This window comes from Delphinus delphis, chromosome 1 (genome assembly GCF_949987515.2).
Source record: "Delphinus delphis chromosome 1, mDelDel1.2, whole genome shotgun sequence".
NCBI classification, from domain to species: domain Eukaryota; kingdom Metazoa; phylum Chordata; class Mammalia; order Artiodactyla; family Delphinidae; genus Delphinus; species Delphinus delphis.
Window position 1 is genome coordinate 31665449 of NC_082683.1, and position 23473 is coordinate 31688921.

General features: G+C 46.8%; 1 pseudogene; it reads right to left on the reverse strand.

Annotated features, from left to right (window-relative positions):
- Positions 1–1729: 1729 nt before the first annotated feature.
- Positions 1730–23358, reverse strand: LOC138413991 (peptidyl-prolyl cis-trans isomerase E-like; annotated as a pseudogene).
- Between the last annotated feature and the right edge of the window lie 115 nt (positions 23359–23473).

Consider the following 23473-nt stretch of genomic DNA (forward strand, 5'->3'; position numbering starts at 1 on the left):
TGTCACCTGCAGCCCTGGCCCAGCATCGGGAAGGCAGGGAGCCAGGGCACGGCCGCCAGGCTGGCCATTAGCCCAGAACACCTGGACTAGGAACCTCAGGTCTGAGGCTTAGGTCACCACCTGCACAAGGGTCACAGGTGATGACCATGCAGTAGTTTCTGGGGAAGCCCTTACACAGGACAGGGTGAGCAGTCGGCCCCTAATGATCCCCCAACCAGCCTCTCTGGCCAGTCCACTGGTCCCCCCTTCCCAGGGGCATCAGGGAGGTCCAGTGACGAAGTCCCCCTGCCCCCACCCTGCCCTTGTTTCACAAGGGCTTTGTGACCAGTCTTCCCTCCTGGGGCCTCAGGCCAGCCTGCTCCCCATCCCCACATCATCCCTAGGGCCAGCCATGCCGACTCTGAGTACTTCACACACGTTCCCTTGTCTCTTGGACATCACACCAGCCCCGAGTGGCCGGCATTCTCCTGGCCTCACTGCTGCGTGTTCTGACAGCCACAGCTGGCCACCAGTGAGAGGGACACCTCTGTTAAGTAGTGAGGGCCCCAGCCAGGAATACTGCAGCAGTGGACCCCAGCCACGGGAGTGGGCCCCAGCCAGCCCAAGGGGATGAAGCCCCACCTGAAGGCAGAGAGCCAGGCTGGCACAAGGCGGCAGAGGGAGGCCTGGCCTCCATCCCTCCGCAGGAACTGACCTGGGGGCACTGGGGCCAGCAGGCTGCCCCACCCCACCCCCGACTCAACCTGATCTCAGCCCAAAATGAGACAAAGGCTGAGGGAACCAGCCCAGCACAGCAGTTTCTGAATGCTGAGACTCGATCCAGACAGCCACTCGCAGGCGGCAGGGGAGCAGGTGGCAGCCCTGGACAAGGTTTCTGGTGACTGAGCACCTGAAGGGGCTCAGCCTCGGCACAGCGGGTTGCTGCGAGGTGGCCTGGCTGGTGTGGGTGACAGGCGAGCCTAGAGCAAGTGACAGACCACAGCATCGGAGCGCAACTTCCAGGTGGGAGTGTGGGCGGGGCAGGAACCACCTCTGGCTTCTTGTATCTCCCCGGCACCAAGCTCACGGCCTGGCAAAAGAAGGGTCCTGGACTCTGCTGTAATACAATTCTGACTGTTGGTTCACCGAATGAACAATAAGTGAACGGGCCGCTGAGACGGGCCACTGTGCCCATTAGACTCAAGACCAGCAGGTGTGAGGGCAGGAACAGGGCCTGGCTCAGCCACCTCGCCCGCCTGGCAGCAGGTCAGAGACAGGACACAGAGGCACTGCTGCAGCAGCTCTGACCTCAGCTGCCCTGCAGGTCTGGCAAGGGTGTGCCTTCTGGGCCAGCCTGGAGAGGAGGGAAGCAGCACGGGAGGGACTACGGTCTGTCATCCATTGCAGCAGGACAGGTCAGTCACAGGTGCAACCCCTGAAAACACCTGGGACCTGGCTGCGTGGCAGCAGTACAAGAACTAGGATTAATTTTACCGGAAGACACAGCCAAGATCCACACAGGCGGGCCCAGGAGAGGCCCTGGCCTGGAAAGGGCACGCACAGCCGTCCACGGTGGGGAGGGCAGCACCCTGGCCCACGGCCCCACTTGGGGAAGAGCCAGAGGCGGCCCAGGCCGTGCCTGCAGAGGAGCTGCCCCACGCTGACCCCAAGGAAGGGCCAGGACACAAAGCCCTGCTTGCTGCAAACGGGACACCTTGGCTGCCGGTTCCCCGGGCTGACAGCTGCCCTCTCACACGTACTCCCCACAGTCGGAGATGATGACCTTCTGCTTGGGTTTCCCGTCCTTGCTGCCCTGGGCCTTTGCAAGCAAAACAGAAGAGGAGGAATCAGAGGGAGGGAGGGTGGAGAGGAAAGGGCAGCTCAGGATACCCGCCCCACCCCCTGCCCCCCCACCCCCAGCAGCAGCAGCCGTGGCCTCTCTCTCCAGGCCCCAGAGCCCCCACTCCTGCCTTCCCACACGGCTGTGTGTCGGGGGGCCCGGGCGGCTGCCCACCTCAATCTGCCGCAAGACGTCCAGGCCTTCCGTGATCTCCCCAAATACCACGTGCTTGCCGTCCAGCCAATCCGTCTTATCACGTCAGGAAGAACTGGGAGCCATTGGTGTTTGGGCCAGAGTTGGCCATGGAGAGCAGGCCTGGGGGAGAGAACGACCTCATCGACCCCCTCCACCCTGCTCCCAGCCCTCAGGACGTCTGGTAGTAGAGGGAGGAGCGTAAATGCTGCTGGGATGTCTGGCCCTCAGAGGATGTCTGTGCACACTGCTGTCAGCCTTTCAGACAGGCAGGCTCAGACTCTGGGATGTACAGAGTCTTGGATGCCTTGTCTTCCACTCAACTGATAGTCAATGAAACGCTAAGCATGGTTGTTTCGATCATTTTATACTAGTTTGTCCTTTCATTAATTCATTCAACAAATACTTATTACTTCATAACCAGGCACCTGTTGAACCCTGGGGACACTGGTCCCAGGCCTGGTGGAGCCCACAGTCTAGCGGAAAAGAGTCACTCACAAGTTAAATATTGATTCATCTCAGGAATGCAAGCTTGGTTTAATATCCAGAAACCAATGTAATAAACCGTATCAATAGAATAAAGAACAAAACCCACATAATAATCTCAATAGATGCAGGAAAAAAATCCAACACCTTTTCATGATAAGAACACCCAACAAACGAGGAATAAAAGGGAACTTCCTTAATCTGATAAAGGATATCTACAAAAAAACACATAGTTTTCCAATTCTAGGTATATACTTAAGAGAAATAAATACACATGCCCACACAAAAACGTATATATGAATGTTCACAGCAGCATCATAATAGCCAAAAATTAGAAACAACCCAAATGTCCATCAACTTATGAATACACTGTGGTATACCCATAAGTGGAATATTAATTGGCAATAAAAAAAGAATGAAATACTGATACACACTATATTGTAGATGAACATTTTTTAAAACATTATGGTAAATGAAAGAAGCCAGTCACAAAAGCCTACAATTTTATGATTGTGTTTACATGAAATGCCCATCATAGGCAAATCCACAAAGAAGATCAGTGTTTGCCTAGGGCTGGGGGCAAGGGGATCAGGGAATGACTGCTGAAGAGTGTGGGGCTTCTTTTTGGAGGTGATGAAAACATTCTAAAATTACATGTGGGGATGGCTACATGACTATGTGAATTAATTAGAAACCACTGAAATGTATACTTTATTTTTATTTTTTGGCCACACCATGCAGCATGCGGGATCTTAGTTCTCCAACCAGGGATCGAACTCACACACCCTGCATTGGGAGCACGGAGTCTTTAACCACTGGACCGCCAGGGAAGTCCTGAAATGTATACTTTAAATGGGTGAACTGAATGGTACGTGAATTCTATCTCAATGAAACTGTTAAAAAATAAAGATAATTATGCTCTGAAATAGTGAAGCCTAGTGGCAGAGATGTTTGCTCAGTGAATGAGAGCACAAAAGACAGTCACCTCAGACAGACACACACACACTGGTGACAGTATCACAGAAGGCTTTCTGAGGAAGTGACGTCCCAGTTTAGTCTAAAAGGCCCAGGTTTGGCAGGGGCTGATGGAGTGTAGCATGAGGAGCTGCAGTTCATCTGTGGCAATAAGAAACTCCACCCGCCGTGGCTGGGCCTCTAAAACGCGTGCTCCCTTCAAATGAGGACTGAGTCCCACTCTACTTTCAGGCCGGAGTTGATCAGGGTGCCTGACACATAATGGACTGGCCCTGTGAATATCTATTTTAAATATTTAAATATTTACCGCAGGTTTACTGTGTGTCAGACACTGTTCCAGAATACAATGGTGAACAAGAAAGACTAAGTCCTGCCCTCGTGAGGCTGACATTCTCGGAGACATAAGACAATAATTAAGTAAAAGAGTAAATTTATAATATGATTTCAGATAACCAGTGCGTGAAGAAAAATGAAGCTGATTAAAAAGAAGAGCAAGACGGTAGGAAAGCCCATTTTAGAGAGGCAAGGGCAGGCTTCTTGGGCTAGACGACCTGTGGGCGATGCCCAGAGGACATGAGGGGCGAAGCCTGTGGGTGCTGGCGGAGGAAGCCTCCAGGAGAGGAGCCAGCACCTGCCACGGCCCTGTGGGGAGTGAGCTCTGGGTGTCTGAGGAACAGCCAGACTGCAGTGGGGGCAGAGAGGGTGAGCAGCACAGTCCATGAGCTTGGAGAGGGGCCAGGACGCAGGGCAACCGGCCTGTAGGACCAGATGCTACACGAGATGCGCCACGGGGGGGCTGTCAGCAGGAGAGCAATGTGATGAGAGTTACTCTTAACAAGGACTGCTCTGACCACCTTGCAGAGATTAGACTCTGCGGGGGAAGAGGCAAGAGTGGAAGGAGGGAGACGAGCTCGGGGACGCTGGTGGTGGTGGAGGAAGGTGAAGAGCAGCTGCACCAGGAGGTGAACTGAAGACAGATGCACCTGCCATCCAGGCAACAGAGGAGGGGGGCAAGGATGAGTCCTAAGCTTCTGACCAAGCAGCCGGGTAGATGGTGGCTGAAACAGGGGAGTTGAGGAGGGAGCGCTCGGGGCTGAAGAGCAAGAGCTGCTTGGGCACGTGAGGTCTGCGACCCCGCTGGGATGTCCAGGGAAGACAGCGGGAGAGCAGCAGCGAGACATACACGGGGGCGAGATAAATTCAGCAGACAGGAGGGAAAGCCCCGGGACGGGACAGGATTGTCTAGGGCAGTGACTCTAAATAGGGTAATGCTGCCCCCTCGAGGCTATTTGGAAAGTTCAAGGCATGGTTTTGGTTGTCAGTAATACTGGGGAGGAAGCAGGCATGTCCTGCAATGTCCCACCTAATGAAGAATTATTCTAAATCCTCTTAGACTTTCAGTGCCCAGACAAACATTCATGCAGATGACAAATATCTGTTTATAATGATCTAAGCCTAGAACCTAACTCCATTTTACATGTAAATCCAAAGATTTATTATGTAGAATTTTTTCAGAAATGGACCTGCCACATAAACTGAGGGAATAGTCACATTTTTTTTGTTCAGAATATTACCAAGAGATTTTCACTGTTTCAGAAAATCATGTTGCCGTGACTCTGGTGACATGCCATGCCAGTGTCAGTCAGTCCATGTTGCTAACCTGCTCCAGGCAGAAGTTCATGTGTTTGAATATTCCATACATGCAGTTGTGTCCAAGCATCTAAATACCAAAATGCATATTATTTTATTCTAAATTACTTTCCTTTATGTTATAATACTACTTTTTAAAAATTAGGTATTGACAGGATATATTAGCTGTGACTTTCATTTCAGCATATAGTGAAGTATCAGTTCTTAGAGGTGGGCACAAGAACCGTTAAGTAAAGAGTAAGTGTAGACAGAGAAGAAAAACCAGGGCTGAGCTTTGAGTCCCTCTAGCAACTTGGAGGTGGGGAGGAGGAGAAAGGAAAGGGGACTGAAGACGAGCAGCCTATGAGGCACAAAGAGAACGGAAGATGAGGTGTTCTGCCAGCAAGTGAAGAAAGGGGTTCAGGAAGGGCGTGATTCATAGTATCAAGTGCTACTGAGAGGTGGAAAAAGAGGGCCGAGGCTTGGCTGCTGGCAAGATGGAGGCTGTTGGCATATTCAACAAGAGCAAGGCGTGGTGGGGAAGGAAGTCTCACTGGAGGGGGCTGAGGAAAGAAACAGAAGCCATGAGCTTACACAACTCTTAAGAAGTTTTGCTAAAAAGGGACCAGAGAATTAATGTGGCAGCTGGAGGGGGAACACAGGGTCGAGGGAGAGTTATTTTATTTCTTTAAAGGCTGGCAGCACTGCAGCATGAGGGGGACTGGAGGAGGCAGTAAAGGGAGGGGAGGACCCAGGGTCTGATGGGAACTGAGAAGAGAGGACAGCACATCTTTCTCATTGTTCCTACTGCTCAGTGAGATAAGAAGCAAGATCATTAGCTGGGAGGGAGAGTGGAGGGGGCAACGCTGGAGATCTGAGGATCGAGGAAAAGGAGTGTTTTCTTCTCAGACTGTGGATGAGGATCAATCAGCGATCTGCGAGGACTGCTGGGCTGTGCTCCTCAACCTGAAGGGGACCCGGTGCGTGGGCACATGGGAGTTTTGTACCAGGTGAGCAGGAGAGAGCAAGCAAAAGGCAGTGTAGCTGGAAGGCAAGAGTGAGGGAAGCACAGCTGGTGACGGAGCCCGGGAAATGAGGAGGCAGACGCAAACAAACGTCAGTGTTTTGGGAGTGGGGGAGGGGAGGGGTTGGACCACGACTGTGTGAGCAGATGATACATTTCAACTATAAATACCTCAGAAAGGACATTACTGTGACCACGATGAAACCTGAATATGCACTGTAGGTGACAGTATTGTATCAGTGTTAATTTTCTGCATTTGATAACTATATATTGTGGTAATACTAAAAATGCCCTTGTTCTTAGGAAATAACACAATGAGGTATTTAGTGGTGAAAGTGTGTGAGGTCTCTGACTTACTCTCAAATGGCTGCTCCCAAATAGACATTGTCTATAAATATATACAGAAAGAGACTAGAATAAGTGGGGAACGATGGTCACCAGCAAACAACTGGTGATGTGGGTGAACGGCATATAAAAGGTTTACAGGCAGGGGCTCCTTGTTCTGTTCTGGTAAATTTTTGGTAAACTTGAAATTATATAAAACAAAAAGTTACAAAAACTGTAACAACACATCATTGTAGCAGCAGGACCAGGCTATACGCCTTTTCCTCTTAAAAGGAGGCAAGCATGAACTTGAGTAAGTCAAAATAAAAAACAAAAAAACCTTTAGAAGCCTAAAGCTCTAGCCAGGCTGAATGCCTCTCCTCCGTTCGCTGGGTGGCAGTCTGGAGACCAGAACCACAGCCCATCACTCCCCCCGCACAGTCACCTGGCCCCAGCCCGGCCCGCCGATCACCACCCACCGATGGGGTCCCACCTGGTCCCATGTGTTTGAGGATGAAGTTTTCATCATCAAACTTTCCCATAGATAGACTTGCCCCTGGTGCTGCTGTGGTTGGTGAAATCGCCGCCCTGGCACATGAACTGGGGGATGATGCGGTGGAAGCTGCTGCCCTTGAAGCCAAAGCCCTTCTCATGGGTGCACAGGCAGCGGAAATTCTCCGGGGCCGAGAAAGGAAAAGGTGCCGGGGTTAAAAATACCTAACTGGAGAGTTAAACCTCCAGCTCTCAGAATCTGAGAAAGTATATATTAGCTTCACTTGAAGTAAACGTTTACTAGTGGTATAGCACACAAAGAGACTGAACAGACCAGGGGAATAGAACGGACAGTCCAGAAACAGAGCAAGGTGCATATAATTCAGTATTTCATAAAAGCTGTCATCTTAAAATCGTTGGGGCAAAAATGGACATTTTCTAAAACGGTGCTGGGACATGTGAACGAACATTTGCAAAAAGGTGAAGCTGGATTTACAACTTACCTCACTGCAAGAATAAACTCCAAATGGATCAGATATCTAAATGCAAAGAAAAAATTAATTATCGGTACTAGAGGACAACATGGGTTGGATTCGTCTATAACCTGGGTGTGAGGAAGGACTTTCCAACTATCACTCAAAACCCAGGGGCAATTAAAAAAAAAAATTCAACAACTTTTGCATGGCAAAAAAACTATAAGCAAAGTAAAAACAACAACAAAAAATGACAAACTGGGAGAAATATTCATTGGCAACGTATATCACAGAAAATCTAATATCCCCATATATGAAGAACTCTTAAAAAGTGGAAGGAAAAACAAGATCAAACTTAACAGAAAAAGCGACAGAAGACATAAAAAAATCATTTTGGGGGGACAGTTTTTGTTATAAGTCATTAAATATATAAAAAGATATTCTTTGACAACCATAATAAGAAAAACATAAATTAAAACTATCAATACTTTGAGACACCATTTCTTGCCTATCAGACTAGCCAAAATTCAAAAACTTAAAAACACAGTCTGTGAGTGAAGCCAGGGAAACAGGTATTCCCACACATTACTAGAGGGAATGCAAAATGATACCTCTTTGTAGGAGAATTTGGCAATATCTAACAAAACTACTCGTGCATTTAGCCTTTGACCCAGTAACCCTACTTTTAGGAATGACCCTGAAGATACACCTCCAACGATATGAAATCCACATACACATTATTTGTAACCACAGTATAATGGAAACAACCTAAATGCCCAAGCACCAGAATCTTGCTGAATAAACTATGGTATGTCCACCTTGTGAAGTATTATGAACAAGAATAGGAGATCTCTGTGAACTGATACGGCGTGATTTCCAGGATATGTTGTTTAGTGAGAAAAGCAAAGTGCAAAAGAGAATACACAATATGCTACATGCTGTGAAAGAAGGAAGGAAATAAGGAAATATTCCTATATCTGTTCATTTTTGCAAAAGGAAACAAAAGGAGGATCAACCAGGAACTAATGAAATTGGTTACTCATAGAAGGTGGGTGGGAATAGGGGCAGAGGGAGTGGGAGGGAGTGACACAACTCCATGTGTGCCTCTTGGTATAGTTTTGATTTCTGAAGCCTGTCAGTGTTTATTCAAAAAATAAAACTAAATCAATAAGGCCGGGGGTGGGGGTGGAACCCCTAAAACGGAACACAAAGAGAAACAAGTGAGAACTTAAGTTAAATGGATAACTTAGCCATACAGAAGAAAGGAATCTAAGAACTCTTTGAACACAGTATTTGGACCCTTTACAGACTGAAGAAAAAGAACTGCAAAAAAACTGTTTGTTGGTAGTGGTACAAATGTAGCAATTCTGAAACTATTTTGTACTGTAGGATTGAACAGTATGTGAATATACTGATGCTATTGGGAGCCAAGGCTCTCGCTGTGGGAGAAAGGTGATATAAATATGTAGTATTAGACAGAAATTAGAGTATCAGTATGAATTCATGGCTTAAAGATACACACACACACACACACACACACACACACACACACTTTCTACTGGAAGGCTGAAAGGGCCTAGGCTCAGTGACACCCCAGAAGCAGTGTACCTCCTCAGGATCCAGATCTTGATTTCTAATTATTATTTCCTACTAAAAGGAACAGGAGCTTCTTGGAGAAATGGCTGATTCCAGGGTCAGAGCAGAGACAGTACCAGATAAGCCCAGATCTTTTTATCGTACCAGAAAGTAAGGAAATGCTCAAAAAATGAGTGTCAAATGGATATAGGAGCAGACTTGAGGGGGCTCCTGATGGCCAAACTTAGGACAGTCTGAGCAACTGACAAGTGAGTGAGTGTAACGGAGTAGAACATGAATAAAAAGACTCATGAGTGCACACTAACACACGGACCTACTAACGCAAAACAAATAAAGGGGGAAGGAAGAAGAGAAAGCTCTTATTCATAGCAGATGGCTAATTAGAATAAATGTAGAAATGCTAATGTTTTTAATACAGAGGGAGCAATAATTAGAAAATTACCATCACGGTAATAATTGACTTAGTCTAGAATCAAAAACAGAATACCAAAAATCACAAGGTAAAAAGTCTTAAATGTCTCCTTAAAAGTCACTTATCAATTACAAAGGGGAATAAAAGTACCTTGTGAGTGGGAAAAACCGGCAGACACAACCTTAACCAAGTAACCCTCACCAGTAATGGAAAAATAGACATAAGTGACAGGGGGACAGACATGTCACTTCTGGAGTATTGCAAAGAATACCAAAAATAACCTGAATCTAATGAGGAAACAAACTCAAATGAGGAACATTCTATAAAACAACTGGCCTGGAGTCTTCAAAAACGACAATGTCATAAAAGACAAAGGCTGAGGAACAGTTCCAGATTAAAGGAGATTAAACTGACACAACAAACACAGTGCATGATTCTACATTAGTGGGAGAAAGGTTTCTATGAAGGACGGTATTAGGATATCAGAAATGATATCCTGGGGACTTCCCTGGCGGTCCAGTGGTTAAGACTCCGTGCTCCCAGTGCAGGGGGCACAGGTTTGATCCCTGGTCAGGGAACTAAGATCCTGCATGCTGAATGGCTCGGCCAAAAAAAAAAAAAAAAAAGATTTCCTGTAAGGACAGCCCTAAATCAGTGCTCATTAGCGAGTGCTATGTCCCTGGGGGTCCAGGAACCAAGAAGTAGAAGTTGGAGTGGTCCTGGTTACCATCACTCCTGTTACTTTCCATCCCTGCAACTCAAGCCTCTGTGGGTCTAGAGGTCCTGGTTCCTAGTGGGCACACCTTCACCAGTGGAGACAACCAGACTCCCATTACACTTTAAGCTATGCCACTGGGTGATCACTTCAGGCTCCTTGTGCCAGGTGACAAGCAGGTAAGAAAAGGAGTCATCATCTTGGCGAGATTCTTGACCTTGGTCTTTAGGAGGTAGGTCTGCTGTTACACAACAGGTCTGGTCAGAATATGTTTGGGGGACCCATGGGACCTCTCTTGTACTCCCCTGCCCAATCTTGATGGGCAGCCATGGCCTGGGAAGGGCACAATGACCAGGAGCTCAAATCCCCTTGGAAAAAGGTCTAGGTCACCTCATCAGGTAAGCCATGTAGACAAGCAGAGAAGCCAGCTGAGGTGAGGGTGAGAGGAATCTGGAATAAAGTAGAGGAGGGAGATGACAAGTATCGTTTGTGGTTCTGAGACCAAGAGCAGCAATGGATTATAGTTCCATTAACATTCCTCTAGAAATTTCCCCAGAAAAAGAGACCAACCAGAGTCCTGGAGGAGCCGTTCCCGGGTGAAGTAAGCGGATCTGAGTTGCCAGATGGGTGGACTGCAATGGATGCTGAGGTTAAGCCCACAGATCCTCTCCAAGACCAAGACGTGCATTCCCTCACCCCCTCACCTCCCAGGAGTGTTGGAGGCTACCAGCCCCAGGATGGGTCCCATTCAGGAAATGCCTTTGGCCAAAGAGAGCTGCCTCACCACTCCTGGGAATCAGCCAGAATTCATGACTGGTCCATATGAGGGTACAAAAGCCTGGCCCCCTGGCCTAAAATTCAGAGCTGGACATTCTGGAGGGATATCCAAGCTCCCAAACTCCCCATGGGATCAGCTGAGGTCTCTGTGTGACTGCAAGGCTGGTCAATTACTCTATTTTTGCCCCATCTACTCCACTCATTCTCTTACAGAAGTTGTTCCTGAGATCACTCCCCAATAAACTTCCTGCGTCCACCTCTCCATGAGTCTGTTTCCCAGAAAAACTGACCTATAACAGCCAAAAACTGAGAAAAATCAAGTAGCAGTAACATGAATATATTTTTCAGAGATAGAGCAATAAAAGTCAAAATAATCACCTAAAGGAAAAGAATGTTGCCTCTGGCAGGGCAGAAAAATTATGACGATGGGGGAGCAGAAGAATGTCACGTTTTGTAACAAACTCCAAAGAACAATTTTCTTTAAACTGTATGCAATTATGACTTTGATAAGCATTAAAAAAAAAAAAAAAGCTAGATTGAAACAAACAAAAACAGGATCATGGGTAAAAAGAGTAATTATGAATATTTAAGGAAATAGGCAACGTACAACAACTGTCAATAGTAGTTACCTCTGTGAGATGGGCTGGAGATAGTGAGGAGAAAAATTTTAGCTTTTAATTTATAACTTAAAAATTGTAACCTTCCAGGGGAGAAACCTGGCAGAGATCTCCTTAACCAAGTGGTCAAAGTTAACATCACAAACATTGGAACTGACCTCGAGTACTTCCTCATATGATGCACTAACAAGGAAACAACGTTCTTCTGAGGTATTCCTGCCAAAACACATAATCTAAATCTAATCATGCGGAAGTACCAGGCAAAGACAAACCAAGAAACAATCTTAGAAACAACTGGCCTGTCTCTTCAAAGATGTCAAGATCAAGAAAGACAATAAAAAACTGAGAAACTGTTAGAAATAAAAGGAGACTAAAGAGACCCCCCCCACACTAAATGCAATGTGTGACTCCTTGTCAAGGAACAGAAATTGTTAACATTACTATAAAGAACAATATTGGGATAAGTGATGAAATTTGAATATGACCTGAAGATTAGTTAATAGTGTTATACTGATGTTAAATTTCCTGATTTTGATAGCTGTACTATGATTATGTAAGAGAATATTCTTGTTCTTAGGAAATTCATACTGAAGAATGATGTATGTCTTCAACTTCCTCTCAACTAGGATGGGGGTAAAAAAAATACACGTCTGTATGTATGTATATAAACAAAATGATAAAGCGTAAGGGCAAAAAAGTAAATTAATTAACAGTTAAAGGATATATGAGAGTTCCTTGTACTATTCGTATAGAATTCTTATTCTATCTGTAAGTTTGAAAATATATCAAAACAAAATTATTTTTAAAAACCCCAATAAAATCAAATGGGAGAGTAATTAAAACAAATCACAAAACTTTCAACTGCTTACTCTTTCTAACAGTCCTAAGCCTTTATGGAATTTCAAAAATGCCTGTTCTGGGAGTTCCCTGGCGGTCCAGTGGTTAGGACTCCATGCTTCCACTGCAGGGAGCATGCGTCCAATCCCTGGTCAGGGAACTAAGATCCCGCAAGCCATGTGGCGTGGCAAAAAAAAGAAAGAAAAGCCTGTTCTGCCTCATTTGTCACTAGATGCTGAGATCTAAGATGCCTCAGATAGACTCAGGTAGAAATAGTCAAGGGCCCAGGAGTCCAGGCAGCTTCCTCAGCCACTAGCTTCCCGGCCATCCTGACCGGAGTCCTGCTCACCTGCTGTCATGGGAACGACGTCTGAACGCAGGAGCATCTGGATGCGGCCTGCTGGCTTGTTCCTGACCTTGATATCCATGTACACCTGAGGGTTTAACTGGGCCTTTTTTACAGCGGGCTCTCCCTAGACGCAGGAGAAATGGCCAGGTTAGACAGAACAGCCTAACTCCCCAACTAGGAGAGCAAGTGTTCTTCTGAAGACACCCCAGAACCCACTGCAGTGAACGGGCTGAGCAAGGCACCGACAGGAAAGGCCTTGGGCCCTGATGGGGCTGCAGAAGGTGGAGGCCATGGCCACGGCCCCCAGCCGGACACCCAGTGACAGGAGACCTCAGCACCGTCTACCCGGAGCCCCACCCCTCAGGCATTTTATCTCATCTCACTCCCTCAGACACGTCAGCTCGCTTTGCCTTCACTCTCCCCTGCAGTCACAGAACAACGCTTTTCTGGCTCAAAACACAAAACTCTCAACAACTTCAACTTCCAGTTCAAGCCCACCCACCTTAGTCAGTTAAACGGACCCACTTCTGCAACACCACCCCCTTCCTCTATGCTTAGCCCTGCATATCCACAGGCTGGCTGCAGTGGAAGCAAGGAGGGCCTAAGTGCTCAGAAAGGAGACAGTGGAGGAAGTTGGGCCTTGCTTAGTGCTCCAAATGGACAAGGCTAATTAGACAATAAAACATTCAATAGAAACCTTCCCACCTGTTTGACAGAGAAAACTCTACTGTCTCTGTCTGACCTCTTTGTAGTGTGGATTAGGTCAACACGTAGGTATAAGCTCTCAGGCCAATCCCTAGGTTATTAAATAAGATAGGGCTTCTGCCCTTGAAGGACTGGCTACTCAGTGAGGGAGGGGCAGCCACAACTGTGAGAGGCACACAGATCCTAGAGCCCCACAGCCTTGGTTCAAACCTCAGCCCCACCACTTCTGAGCTATGTAACGTCCACAAGTTATTCGACCTCACTGTGCCCTAGTTTCGTCACCTAGACTTGGGGATAATATTAGTACTTACCTCAAAGGACTGCCAATAGGATTAAATATTTGTAAAGCCATTAGTGCCCGGCAAAGAGTAAGCAATATTTAAAATACGTTAAATAGGGCTTCCCTGGTGGCGCGGTGGTTGAGAATCTGCCTGCTAATGTAGGGGACACGGGTTCAAGCCCTGGTCTGGGAGGATCCCACATGCCATGGAGCAGCTAGGCCCGTGAGCCACAACTACTGAGCCTGTGTGTCTGGAGCCTGTGCTCCGCAACAAGAGAGGCCGTGATAGTGAGAGGCCCGTGCACCGCGATGAAGAGTGGCCCTTGCTTGCCACAACCAGAGAAAGCCCTCGCACAGAAACGAAGACCCAACACAGCCAAAAATAAATAAATAATTTTTAAAATAAATAAATACTCCTGTTCTCTGTTTAAAAATAATAATAATAAAATAAAATAAAATACGTTAAATAAGTAATGTCAAAACAATGCAGTAAATGCTAGGATAGCGGGTCCCATGGAAGCCCAGAGGCCATGCAAGCCCAGAAGGGAGGGATGAAGGTGAGTAGGAATTAGCCAGATTATGTTGGAAAGGTCATTTTAGGCAAAGGAACTGCTTATGCAAAACACAAGAGATTTGGGAACTCCCTGGCGGTCCAGTGGTTAGGATTCCGCGCTTTCAGTGTCGAGGGAGCAGGCTCAATCCCTGGTCTGGGAACTAAGATCCAGCAAGCCACACAGCGTGGCCCAATTTAAAAAAACAAAACAACACCTGAGATTTGTAGGTAACTATAAATTTGTAGATAACTACAGATTTATAGGTAACTATAGTCTCTTGTTTCCTAGAATGTAAAATGGGGCTACAATATAAAGAGATGAGCAGGGTCAGAACATGGAGAGCCCTTCTGTGCCTCTGATGTAGCCCAGACTCAATCCTATACATGAGGGAGGTCCTTAAAATGCTTGTGGAGAGCAATTATCCTCAGATCCATCCTTCAGAAAGCTCCTCCTGGCTACTCAGATCAGGAGGAAGCAGGCCTGCGACAGAGAGACCAGTTAGGAAGCTACTATCATTATTCACAGGACAGAAGATGGAGGCTAAACCAAGATAAGGTAGTAGGAACAGACAGGAGAGGCAAGAGTCAGGAAGACTTAGAAGATAAAATAAGCAGAATATGGCAACGCATCATGTGTGAATTAAAATAAACTGAAGCTTCTGGTTTGAGTGACCAGAAGGCAGCAAAATTAGCTAAAATCAGGCACTCAGGGAGACCAGAGTGAAAGGAAAGAGGAAATCCACCTGGGATGTGCTTTGTTTATTTATGGTGACTGTGAGACATTCAGGCAGAAGTATGTGAAACCCAGGAGAGAGGTCAGGGCTAGGACTAGAGATAAAGAAATCACCAGAACCCTGCCTGAGTGGCTGCGATAATCTCAGACAAGGGACAAAAGTGGCTGAAATGCACAAGGACATTGTGGAGAAAGGAGGCGAGCGCTACGGAAGGAACTCAGAGAAACACCACTGTGGAAAGGGTGGACAGAGGAGAAGGAGCCCCTGTATTATTCTGAGGAGCAAGGGTCAAGATGTGTGTCAAGAAGCAGGAGAAAGCGCCCAGGCGTGGGGAGCCCTGGACCTGGGGAAGGGCCTCTGTGGAATCAGGGTAGGAGCAGGAAGACAGGGAGTCTGGAGCCAAAGTCTTCAGTGATGGAGCGGGCAAGATCGTTGGATGACGGGTACTGGTGGTGTCCTCTGTCATCTGAGATACCCCCTCGTTGAACAGCCGTCACAAATCGACACCAAGCACACATAAGGCATTTCTCACCCAGTGCCCTACAAGGACAAGACACCCACACTTTCTCCATTCAATTCCCCCAACACCATCCACAGCAGAAGTGTGCTGGGTGCAGAGTGCCAGCCGCTCTGGAAGCGCAGCCTGCAATCTCACCTCCTGGGTTTCCACTTTGGGAGGCTCTGACCCTTCTTCCTCTTTCCTCTCTTCAAGAGTCTTCCTAGAAAACATTTTCAACCAGTCATCATCTGACAAAAATGAAAGGAAAGAATCAAACAGATGTTAAGAAACTCAAGCTATCAGCCAACTGCTCATTAGCCACGTCCAAGTCTTTGCTGCTTTGGTCAGCACTACGTGGATGCATAAAGTGGACTCACTACATGGACACACTACGTGACTCTCACAGGCCATAGAAAATAAGTTACATCTTAGGAACCCCCCAGGGCAATGAAAGCTGTCACTGGGAAATGTCAGGCCTTCAAGTCCAGCTCTTAGCACAGGTGGGTGAGAATAAGGAGGAAGGACTCAGCCGTGTCAAAAGGGAAGTCCCAGCCCTTGTCAAGGCTGGAAGGGCACAGTCTATGTCTATGTCCCAAAGCAAGACTTTCATGGGGACAAGGCCTCCAGCTTTCTGAGAAACTCAAACTCTTTATTTCCTTGGAGGTGCTGCGTTCTCTTCTCTACTCTACACCACTCTACTCATGTACACATTACCCCACAGCAGGAAGTAAGACAGAGATAAAAATGCAACAGAGGCCACAGCTGAGGACGTGATGGGGTATCTGTGGTTGCCCCCACTCACCTGGTCTGGACAAGCCTTCCTTAATTCTCACTGCTTTGGCCAAACTGACATGGATTGTCCACCCAAACATTTCAGATTCATTCTGAAAAGGGTGCAATACAACTCAGCTGCTTAAACCTTGTTAGGTTGAAAGAAGACCTGGCAGCCTTCCATTTACTTCTAAGAAGGCTGAGACTTGCTCATGATTAGTCCTAAGTTGGGAGCCTGCAACCCCCAATGGCCAGCTAAGCACAAAGCTCACCACAGAGGGCTTCCCTGGTGGCGCAGTGGTTGAGAATCTGCCTACCAATGTAGGGGACACGGGTTCAAGCCCTGGTCTGGGAAGATCCCACATGCCGCGGAGCAACTGGGTCCGTGAGCCACAGCTACTGAGCCTGCGCCTCTGGAGCTTGTGCTCTGCAACACGAGAGGCCACGACAATGAGAGGCCCACGCACCGCGATGAAGAGTGGCCCCCACTCGCCGCAACTAGAGAAAGCCCTCACACAGAATTGAAGACCCAACACAGCCTAAATAAATAAATAAATTTATAAAAAAAAAAAGCTCACCACAGAAAGCCCCTGAGCCACCACACACTTCCTCTATTTCACCACCAACAACAGAAAGGTCTGCTGGCATAATCTTTGGATCTGAGCTCAGGACTCTGAAATTAAAAGGGTAAACGCAGTTACCAAATACCTGAGTCCACCTTAAAAAGACAAGAGCAGTACTGAACTGGAAAATGATAGTATTGCTGACTGTTGAGGGGCATGTTTGATGAAAGAATGACAGAGAACATGGTAACATGGAATAATGTTTAAGAATATTTCAAAATCCAAGAATAACTGATACCAATGAGAAGCCCGGGCAATGAGAAGCCCAGGCACTGCAGTGAAGAGCAGCCCCTGCTCGCCACAACTAGAGAGGGCCAGCACGCAACAACGAAGACCCAATGTAGCCAAAAATAAATAAATAAATTTATAAAATACTTGAAAAAAAAAAAAAAGGTTTGTTTGAGGCCTTTTCATGAAAACTAAAAAAAGAAAGAAAAAAAGGATTCCTTAATTTAATAAGATTTAGGTTACAATTATAGCTATGTCTTTGTTCTTAGAAACAGACAAATAAAGTACTAACTTTATTTCTAGTGATTAAGAAAAAACTGAATGATGGCATGAAATAACATCCTTATTTCACATTTAGTCATGAAGAGTGATCACAAAGGTTTTAAACAAGGGCAAAAGCATTTAAGGGTTTTTTATGGCAGGCAAACTAATAGCCTGCCCAAAGATGTCCACCTAGCGACTTCCCTGGTGGTCCAGTGGGTAAGACTCTGCTCTCCCAATGCAGGGGGCCCGGCTTCGACCCCTGGTCAGGGAACCAGATCCCACATGCATGCCGCAACTAAGAAGTCCGCATGCCACAACTAAAGATCCCACATGCTGCAACTAAACATGTCTCAATGAAGATCCCGCGTGCCGCAACTAAGACCCAGTGCAGCCTAAGTAAATAAATAAATATTAAACAAACAAACAAAGATGTCCACCTACTCCCCAGAACCTATGAATATGTGATATTACGTGGCAAAAAGGAATTAAGGTTGCTAGTCAGCTGACCTTAAAATAAGGATATTATCCTGGATTATTCAGATGGGCCCAACGTAATCACAAGGATCCTCTAAATGTGAAGAGGGAGACAGAGGACTCTGTTTCAGAGTGATGCGCTGTGAAAAAAACTCACCCTGCCATTGCCAGCTTGAAGATAGAAGGGGCTAAGAGTCAAGGAATATAGCCGTTCTCTAGAAGCTGAGAAAAAGGCAAAGAAACATTCTCCCCTATAGCCCCCAGAAGGAACACAACTCTGCCGAAATCTTCATTTTAGCTCCAAAGTGAGACTCACTTTGGACTTCTGACCTCCAGAACTGTAAGATAACACATTAGTGTTGTTTTTAAGCCACCAAATTTGTGGTAATTCAGCAACAGGAATTCAAATCCTTTTCTTTTGAAGTACCCAACCTGTCATAATCCTTCTATGGGTTTTCTCTTTCTCAGTTGTTAATTGGTTTAACTTTATGAGAGCATCACTATTCAATGGCTCAAAAAAGCCTCACATTTTTGACTAGAGCCAACTAGAGAAGTTTTCCACAATCCCTACCATACGCTTCATGAGATCCTGCCTCTTATACAAGATTCACCATTTAACCTTGCAGTCAAGTTACACTCTATTTGCAGTATATTGCCCTAGCCTACAGGTTGGCAAACTTTCTATAAAGGGCTAGATAGTAAATATTTTAGGCGTTGTGGGATACATACAGTCTCTGCTGCATGTTCTTCTTCTTCTTCTTCTTTTTTTTTTTTTTAATGACCCTTAAAAGTATAAAAACCATTTAACTCATAGGCCATATAAAAAACAGCCTGCAGGGCTTCCCTGGTGGCACAGTGGTTGAGAGTCTGCCTGCCGATGCAGGGGACACGGGTTCGTGCCCCAGTCCGGGAAGATCCCACATGCCGCGGAGCGGCTGGGCCTGTGAGCCATGGCCACTGAGCCTGCGCATCCGGAGCCTGTGCTCCACAACGGGAGAGGCCACAACAGTGAGAGGCCCGCGTACCGCAAAAAACAAAAACAAACAAAAAAAACAAGAAAAAAAACAGCCTGCAGAATGGATTTGGCCCATAGACTTAGTTTGCTGACTCCTGACATAGATATAAAAATGTCAGGGAGAGATTGGCCAATAAGATGGTTGACATTTATACAAATGTTAAATGGGGAGGATTTCTGAATAAGAATTAATTTTATAAGCAGCCAGTTCCTAGTGAATACTTTCAAATAACGGCAACTTCTGCTTCCTTTATAACTTTGAAACTGTGGAAACTGGAAACACAATATGTGCATCAGGGTCCCATGTAGCACCAAAACACAGCTTCAGTGAAAAGCAAGATTCTCAGCCATACCATGTTTTTTTTTTTTTTTTGCGGTACGCGGGCCTCTCACTGTTGTGACCTCTCCCATTGCGGAGCACAGGCTCCGGACGCGCAGGCTCAGTGGCCACGGCCCACGGGCCCAGCCGCTCCGCAGCATGCGGGATCTTCCTGGACCGGGGCACGAACCCGTTTCCCCTGCATCGGCAGGTGGACTCTCAATCACTGTGCCACCAGGGAAGCCCCATACCATGTTTTTGATAGTTGCTTCGGCATCCTGCCAAAAGAATACAAGGAAAAAGTTGATGTGTGTAGTTCAACTCTTTGTAGCTAGCACGCAAACTAAAACTCAGTACCACAAGCTTTGGAAAAACAAGATGCTACTTCCCTTCCTACGGCCTAGATTGTATGTATTTAACAAAGAGCATGTACTAACTGCTTGTTGGAGCTGGTGGTGTAAAGATGGGTGCTCAGGTTATGGACACAGAATACACACAGGAAATAGGAAAGAGCAGTGCCAGGCCAGAAGGCTCAGGGCTCTGCAGGGCCTGTCTTTCACATTCTGACTACATGAAGGGAACTCTGAACCAGGGCTTGTGCGCCTTCCTTCAACCAGAACTTCCTGTCTCTTGGCAACTGTCACCACCAAGCCACTATAGAGGGTTGAATAGTGTCCCCCCAAATTTCAGGTCTATCCAAACCTCAGGATGTGACCCTGTTTAGAAATACTCTTTGCAGATGAAATTAGTTAAGATGAGGTCATAATGAATTAGGGTGGGCCATAACTCCAATGACTAGTGTCCTCATAAGAAGAGAAGACAGAGAGATACATGCAGTGGAAAAGACCATGTGAAGACGGGGGCAGAGACTGAAGTGATGCAGTTATAAGCCAAAAAAATGCCAAGGATTGCTAGGAAGAGTCAAGGAAAGACTCCTCAGAGGGACGCGGCCCTGCCAATACCTTGATTTCAGACTTCTAGACTCCAAGTTATGAGAATAAATTTCTGTTTTTTTAAGCCACAAAGTTTGTAGTAATTTGTATGGCAGCCCCAGAAAATTACTACATCCGCTCAAATGGAGAGTGGCACCTTTTGTAACCAATGACAACAGCAACACTAGTCAAATACTAACCAGGGAAAATTTCTTACCTCTGCCAACTCAGATTCAACAAAAGCAAATCCTCGGTGCTTTTCTGTAATAGCAGAAATGGGTAGTTAATATGTGGGCAATAGGAGGAAATACGCCATATCCAGGTGCCATTCAAAAAGCAAAAATCTAATTTTTACATTTTTCTTGGTTTATTCAACAATGTTTCCAGAAATATTAAAGTTATTTTGTGTGTTTTAACAAACATACTAAATAGTGAACTAAGTTTTTAAATTTTGTAGTATTCAATTCTACCACTAAGAGAATGGAAGATTTAAGTTACTTTCCAAGCATTTTGGGAATCTTTGTTTACAAGACTTACAGAAAGTAGAAAAAGTTGTCGATCTGTCAATTACTCATTCCAACTGAGCATCAACTGCATACAGAGCACTGACTTCACTACCGGGTTAGGTGACTATTAAAGCACAGTGCTTGGCCTCAGGAAAAAGTTAATTTAGTTGGTGGAGAGCAAGAGCAATAGGAGTTACTCATTTATATAACTCAGAGGTAGAAGGACCAAAAAGCCAATCTTATCCTTTCATTTAAGCATTGAGGCAATGAAGGCTCAGAGAGTTTAAGTGTCGCACAAAGTTAGTGGTAAGGCTGGGTCTAAAACTCCTATCTTAGAAAATAACAGCCAAGGATCAAATAGAAACGTGCATATAACTGTGACACCAACTGAGTGTCAACTGTGACACCAACTCACCCTGGTGAGCAGAGGCCAAGGCTCCCCTGCCGAGGCTAAGCTTGTCCGCTGCCCTCTGCTTTTTAAAAGCATAGCTGCCAGGCTTTCCTGGTGGCGCAGTGGTTAAGAATCCGCCTGCCGGGCTTCCCTGGTGGCGCAGTGGTTGAGAGTCTGCCTGCCGATGCAGGGGACGTGGGTTCGTGCCCTGGTCCGGGAAGATCCCACATGCCGTGGAGCGGCTGGGCCTGTGAGCCATGGCCGCTGAGCCTGCGCGTCCGGAGCCTGTGCTCCGCAACCGGAGAGGCCACAACAGTGAGAGGCCCGCGTACCACAAAAAAAAAAAAAGAATCCGCCTGCCAATGCAAGGGACATGGGTTCGAGCCCTGGTCCGGGAAGATCCCACATGCTGCGGAACAACTAAGCCCGTGCACCACAACTACTGAGCCTGCGCTCTGGAGCCCACAAGCCACAACTTCTGAGCCCGCACGCCTAGAGCCTGTGCTCTGCAACAAGAGAAGCTACTGCAATTAGAAGCCTGTGCACTGAAACAAAGAGGAGCCCCCGCTCGCCACAACTAGAGAAAGCCCGTGTGGAGCAACGAAGACCCAATGCAGCCAAAAATAAATAAATAAAATTAAATTAAAAAAAAATAAAAGCATAGCTGCCAAGAAGGGAGGTCTGGTCCACAGGGACGTGGGGTGATACAACACCCAGACCTTTTAAGATTTTTCTAAGATTACCTTCCTACTGGCTCTTTTTTCTTTTTTTTTGTATTTTATTTTTTTATACAGCAGGTTCTTATTAGTTATCCATTTTATACATATTAGTGTATACACGTCAATCCCAATCTCCCAATTCATCCCACACCCCCTCCCCCACCACTGGTTCTTACTATATGGTTTATATATTAAATGATCAGAAATCAAAGCCCCCAAATGATTCCAAGGTAGAGAAAGCCTTTCCTCAAATCCAACAAATTGTCAGTCTCTGTAAATTTCAGCCCATAACCACCCCACCATCCTGGCCTTGCTGTCCTCAGAACATTCCATCACCAAGATCACAGTCACACTGACCTAGAGAGATATCCTCCTGAACTTCAATACATACCAACCATACGCAGAATGCTCATGACTTAAAATGTCTCAAGTTCTTTTCCTGGCATTAGGCAGCTGAATATGAGTGACACTGAATAAACACCTGTTTCATAATCCAGTGGAATCTGAATATCTGTGATGTCTCCAGAAGGAATAAAAGCAGCACGAAGAATTTTGCCATCCATCTCCTCTGCCAGCCCACCTGCAAAGACACCAAGTGCTTTCTGAACCGATGTCCCCCACACTCTTGGTACGGCTGCTGTAACACCCTGTCAGCAAGACAGCCACAGGGAGGGCAAGGAGGGGTCCCTATAGTCTTTTGGGTATACAAATGACTTGTGAGGTACACTCCTCTCCCCATCCCTCTTCAGACCTACATCTAGCCCCTGGTTATTGTAAATGGGCTGACTGCTTCCAGTTTCTCTCTCTCTACACAGCCACTAGAATGACTCCAAGAAAGGGCAAATCTGATTACATCACTGTCCTGCCAAATAGTCTCCAAAAGTTCACCAATGACCACAGGACAGAATCCAAATTCTTAGCATGGCACGTAAGACTTTCAGAACTTGAGCCCTACCCACCTCTCTAGCCTCTTCTCTCCTTGCTTCCCCAATGCAAATTACTTGCCCCAAGTGCTAGACTGCTTCACCCCTCTGGGCTTTCACTCTCGCTGCTCTCCATTCAAGCAACAGCCTCTTCCAGCTTAGCTACCTGCTTAACTCCTAATCTTTCAAATCTCTGGCCCCTGTGCCTCCAGGAAGCTTGCCCTTACCTCTCTGGATGGAGTGGTCATTTCCCAAAACCCCCAACCCGCCTCTTGTTAACACTGCCATACAATAGCATCATAGAGTTCACCAACCCGCGTAGCAAGGCTATTTCCGTTATTTCCCAATTATTCTTGGAGTTCCTTTATCTAAGGGGGCAGGGCTGCAGAATTTAGGGAATGAATGAGCATGACAGTTTGGGATGCGGTCTGAGGTCGCAATAACAGATCTCACTACCTCCCAGGGTCCAGGGTCAGAGGGGAAAGGGGTCTGGGCAGAGCTAGGGCCCGCAAAGCCATTAGGTCACAGATGCTCACAAGCTGAGGGGTAGACCCGCACAAGAGACCCCGGCCCAGGCTGCCACATGCCGCCTGGGGCCCTGGGTCCGCACCCAGTCCACACGGCCCACAACTTGGACTCAGTCCGAGCCCCGCCTCAACCCCACGCCAGCCCACCCTAGTTCAGGACCCATTTGGTGGCAGCCATCTTGCTCCTCGGCTCTTCCGCCGGAAGCCGTTACCTGGGCCCCGCCTACGGCCCCACCCCCTCACCGGCTGGCACGCAGGCTCCCACACTGCTCAGGTCCCAGGAAGCTAGGTTT